Source organism: Heteronotia binoei, chromosome 12 (assembly GCF_032191835.1).
Source record: "Heteronotia binoei isolate CCM8104 ecotype False Entrance Well chromosome 12, APGP_CSIRO_Hbin_v1, whole genome shotgun sequence".
NCBI lineage: Eukaryota > Metazoa > Chordata > Lepidosauria > Squamata > Gekkonidae > Heteronotia > Heteronotia binoei.
Window position 1 is genome coordinate 51,752,615 of NC_083234.1, and position 5,506 is coordinate 51,758,120.

General features: G+C 53.7%; 1 non-coding gene across 1 annotated transcript; it reads right to left on the minus strand.

Annotated features, from left to right (window-relative positions):
* Positions 1–810: 810 nt before the first annotated feature.
* TRNAL-GAG (transfer RNA leucine (anticodon GAG)) lies at positions 811–877 on the minus strand. Its single transcript has one exon. It is a non-coding gene; the product is annotated as a tRNA-Leu (tRNA).
* Between the last annotated feature and the right edge of the window lie 4,629 nt (positions 878–5,506).

Consider the following 5,506-nt stretch of genomic DNA (forward strand, 5'->3'; position numbering starts at 1 on the left):
GGCAGGCAGGGGAGCCGGGCTGGCACCGACGGCAGGTTGGAGGGGGCTCGTCCCAGCCGCGTGTCCTCCTCCTCCGGGCTCTGCCTGGTCTGTGCCTGGTCCGGAGAGAGCGGGAGAGAGACTGGCGGGGAGGGGCTTCCTCGACGGCGCCCCCGCCTTCGGCCCGGTGGAGGGGGGGGGGGTCCCGCCTCCCAAACCTTCCCAGAAGGCGGAGTCTCCTGGGCTGGGGTGGCCGAGAGAGAGAGCTCTGTTTGGAGTGACGTCAGAAGGAAGGAAGGGGAATCCCTTCGCAGCTGCCCTGGCATCCCCCCGGCCCCAATTCCGTTCGAAGCTCGGGCCGGCCTCCCTTTACTGGCCTGCAAGGTGGAGGCAGGAGAGCTGGGATCTCCCCCGCGGCTCCGCTTCCCGGCGCACCTGCAGGAAGGTGCTGGAAGGCCAGCGCCACCCGAAGTCACCCACTACTCTAGGGAATGCGCTTGACCGTCTCCCCATGGGCGGATGGGAGAGTTGAGGCCAGGAGGGCGGCGGCGGCGCGGGCTCGGAATCCAGGGGGATGCGCTGGTGCGGAGCTTTCTCGGGATGTATTTCAATGGAGCCCATGCAAGTCAATTGACAGTCTTCTCTCCCATTATATCCTATGGACAATCCAGGCTCTGCTATTGTTTCCTATGGACATATGAAATATGAAGCTGCCTTATACTGAATCAGACCCTCGGTCCATCAAAGTCAGTATTGTCTTCTCAGACTGGCAGCGGCTCTCCAGGGTCTCAAGCTGAGGTTTTTCACGCCTACTTCCCTGGACCCTTTTTTTGGAGATGCCAGGGATTGAACCTGGGGCCTTCTGCTTCTCAAGCAGATGCTCTACCACTGAGCCACCGTCCCTCCCCAAATCTTGCCATTCGTTTTAGTACATCCCGTCTTCTCTGCGCAGCGCACGCAGCCAGGTTTTCTTCTTCGCCCTAGGCTGAGGGTCGTTGAAGGCTTCAAGCTAGGGAGCCTGGGACTCCGGTGTAGGTGACCCGGTCCCGATCCTAACTCACAAGGAGCACCCGGCAGCCCCCTCCCCCCTCACCTGCACCAGCAAGGGGATTCCAGCCTCCAGTGGGCCGAAGCAAGGGCCAGTCAACGAATGCCAGCATCTCTTCCTTCTAGCTCGGCTCATCCTCTCTTCTTTCCTTGCCCCTCTTTGACATTTTGCATCTTTTCTCCCACCTCCCCTTCTTTTGCTCCTCATCCCAAGACTGGTTCTTGCAGTTGAGCCATTGCAAAACTCGGCCACCTCTGCAGTGCCCCCAGCACCGTCCCTTGGGACATTTGTGATGCTCCCTTCGTGAAGAGACTGGCTGTGGGGCGGACAGGGGGTGGAGCTGAGGCGAGGGAATTGTCGACTGCTGGACGTTACAGACAAGACTCAGGGGTAACTCCCGCTTTCTCTTCCGAAGACCACCCCAGAACTGAAGCCCATTTCAGGGCTCCAGAGCGCCCCTCCCCCGCTGTAATTGCAGGCGCTCCTGTCCTGCGTGCCTGTCCCGGGCCGGGGAGAGAGAGGTTAAATATCTTCTTCGCAAGCTCGGTTCCCTCCGTGCTGTTTATGGTTGTTGTTGTCTCTAAAAATGCTTTAGGGAGAGATTGCACGCCCCCTGGAAGAAGCGGCTAATAAAGGAATTAAAGGGAGAATGAGAGGGAAATGTGGGCTGGAAGAAGTGGAGCTACGCTGGGGTCCCTGACGGACCAGGCCCCACCCCCCGTCCCCGCTTCTTGAGCTTTGACCCTTTCTTTATGTTGGCGACTGCCGCCCTATAGAAGGACGTTCTGGATGGGCAAGTTAATGAATTAATGGGCATTGATCCCATCTTCTCCTGAAAGGAAAGCTAGGCAGCCGACTGACCGTGGAAAATGGGCAAGGGCAGAGCACAAGTTTAAAAGTTATCATTAAAGATTTGAAGCAGAACTTTCAAAGGTAAAAATTTGCTTGCTTTTAAAATATACCCCTTCTCTCCTAACCAGAATATCGAGAAAGCACAAGATGGGGACAAAGATGGGACAAAGATGGCAGAGGGAAGGGGAACCGAGGTTTTGCTCCCTTCTCTTCTTGGCAACACCAAGATCTATGGAACTGCCTGTTGGTGGATTGAGCAGGGAGGAAGAAAAATCGCAAATTGTATCGCCTAACCAGACATTTCCAGTAAGAAGGGAATGAATTCCAGGGCTTCTGTATGCACTTGTATTTGTACTTTTATGCAACGTGGATTTAATACCATTCAAAAAATCCATACTCGCCCCTCAGTAACATGAAACATCAGTGGGCACGTATGGAAAAGCCAGCCTAGGAAAAAGGTACTGCAATGAGACTCGTTTCCATCTCCAGAATTTAGTGCTGGTCTGCAGACCTAGACGTGCATTTGCTCTTGCACTTTCTATTTAAGGCACTGGGGTCACTCACATCAAGGCATCCAGCTAGTGACCCGGGTATCCTGAGACTCGGTCCCATCCAGTGAATCTCTAGAAATTATATGCACAATTAAAAAAAAGAACCCTCCTTTTTCTCTTTTTGGCTTCGGGAGTGAAAACCACTAACTACTTACCCTGGGATTAAACGTGTTTAAGAGTTCAGGGTGTCGTCTCTAGTGCAAAAGTTTGCCACCTAGCGGCTTTCTGGGGAAGCGCGCTCGCAAAAGGCTAAAAGCTACAGCATTCAAATTGGAAGCGGGGAGGGGGAAGCTGGCCAGGGACCTAGAGGCAGTGTCAGCCCTACAAAACTGGGTGGGTGGAATGCTCAGGGGACAACCCGCTTGCTGAATCCGGAACCAGAATTTTTCCAAGCTGAGCAATCGAGCAGTACTGCTAAGGAGATCTTTCGACTCCACTCCATGCGTGTGAACCCGTGTCACTTTGACAGGACAATGAACCTTGGACTTGCACCTCTGCCGAGGGAAGGCTTATGGGCCTGGACAGAAAGAGACGAATTAATAAACGCTCCACAAAGGGGACCAGAATCTCAGAATTGCAGCAGAATATCAGTAGAATGGCAGGCGATGAAAGACAGCCAAAACAGGGATAAAATCGCCCCTCCCTCTCCCCTCCCTTGGCCAGGAATTGTTCCGTGCCCCCCCCCCCCCCGCAGGGCACCACAGAGTAGTCTGAGGTCCACTGCCTCTGGACGCGGAGGTTTCTCAGAGGGGCGCTAGCGAGCTCTGGGCAAAGCCGATCCCTGATCGCCTCGCCCTTTCCAAAACCCACGGTTTAGTGAGAGCCAACCCAACAGTTTCTAACGGGATCCTTTCCGCGAATTCTAGGCTTCCCAGTAGCCGTCTCTCGGGTCTGTTCGGAGCCTGCAGCCGGTCGCCATGTGGTGGTCATCGGATGGTCATCAGGTGGCTGCCTGCGGTCAGAGCGCGGCCTGGACCCTACTAAAGCCTGGAGGGAAGAGGATTAGGAAGCCCCCCTCGGTCGGGCGGAAGGAAGGAAGAGCAACGTCCACGACGATGCATTGCTCCAGAAGAGCTCGGCTTCTTCCAGCAGTGTCAAACGGCAGACTAAAAAAGTCATTCCCGGACGCTGTGCATGCAGGAAGGTTTGCAAACTCAGCTCAGGTAACTTCTCAAGCGTCCAGAACCGCCGGGCTGGCTGCAGCCTCCCTTTGGGACCAAGGAAGAGCAGCGAAGTGGGGGGTGGGGGGATGGCATTTTGATTCAAGGCCCAGCAGCGCGGCTCCTGCCAGGCGGTCTTGGTTGCAGAAGACGGCGCCAAGGCTGACGGCTCCCTCCCTCCCCCGGTGCCCCCGCCTTTGCTTTGGGAATCTGCAGCGCTAACGAAACGATCCGCCGGTGGCGGCCCCAGGCCAGGATTCCGGAGACGACCTGCGATCCGCTCAAAGCCAGCACTGCCCGCGGGACAGCACAGCAGCAGTCTCAGCCTCGTTCCAAAGCGGTGCAGGGTTTCTGCTGGAGCACCTAATTCTCGGCCCGGCTTGCTCAGTGCTGGAAAGGATTCTGGGCACTGGCGCCTGAAGCTGACCGCAACGCGAGCCGCTGACCTTTGCGCCCCTGGGATGGTATTGCTATGGATTGTCCGAAGTGCAGGAAAAGACACCCCTCCCCCACCCGTGCAATCAAACCTGGGCTGTTTCTAGAGTGGTCCGCTGGAGCTTGTGGAACCTCTCCCCTCCTCCTGACCTCCACTGTTGGAAATATTCATTGGGAAGCGAATGACACTCTGCACCTGCTCAGAAGGATTGCGGTTTTCGATTTGATTGCATGATACACAGCTGACCCAGACACTGGAACCAGGTTCCAGAACTAAGCCCTGTAAATTCCCAGTTGTATGCCAGCCCCATTGAGCTTCTTTGCACTACAAAATTTTTCAGCTAGCTTAAGGTAGTTCTCTTCCTCCTAGACTTGATGGGGGAGGAGGGAACAACTGGTTAATTTTCTGGAAGACTCTACTAGAAATAGGATGACAGATTCAATGGGCCCTCCTGTGCCGGATCCAGTAGGGCTCAGCCCTTTTCTTTTCACCACTGATGCCCTCTGCAGAGGGACAGGTGGGGGGGGGCACTGCTGCTCATTTCAGCAGCCTGGAGAGAGGCTCTCACTGTCACCACCACCAAGAGCTGATTAATGCGTGCAAGAAAATGAGCTGGGAATGTTGTAAAATGCAGAGGTGGCAAGTTGCACTGCCTGACATCAGAGGACAGGAGCATCACCAGGGCTTGGAATGTCGTCTATGTTCAGAACTCCCTACAAAGAGAAAAGCAGCACAGGAAGCAAAATAATGAGTAGAACTTTCCCCTGGGCTGTAATCACACACACTAAATATTGCACTTTCAATCCACTTTCAAATGCACTTTCCAACTGGATTTTGCCAGTTTGCACAGTAAAATCCAGTTGGAAAGTGCATTATTTAATGTGTATGATTACAGCCCTGGTGAAGCTTTCTGTTCGCATAAAGTTTATGAAGTGAAGCCTCATTCAAACCTGGCTTGCAGTTAAGTGGTGCAATCCACCAGTTCAGCATCCCACAACCTACTTCCTGTGCATGTATAAACCAAGCCTGTAGCCCTCGACACATAAGGATGCTGGCTGGTGCAAATCCTGCTTCTCTGATGGGAGAGGAGGCTTCCCTTTTGTACCTATGCTTTTCCATATACCCAGTGGTGGGATGATTTTGCTTCCTTCTTGAATTGTGGGGTCTTCTTTGGCTTTGAGTAATTTCCCTGGATTGCTACATGGGTAGAGATTCAGGAAGAAGGTGGGCAGAAGAAAGTTTTCTTATTCCCAGCTAATATACTGCCTATTTAACATAGCACTAACCTGATTTGGAGCAGTGTTATTTATAGTCTGTTCTAGGAATGAAGGCCTGCTTGGGGAAATCTGTACGGCAGAGCAAGAAGAATGGACACATTGCCTAGAAATATGTTCAACAGATGGACAAGCACCGCCCAAGCAAACTACAGAAGAATGAGAAATGGCTATGACTATTATGTCACTCTGGAAGTGCCCTTGGC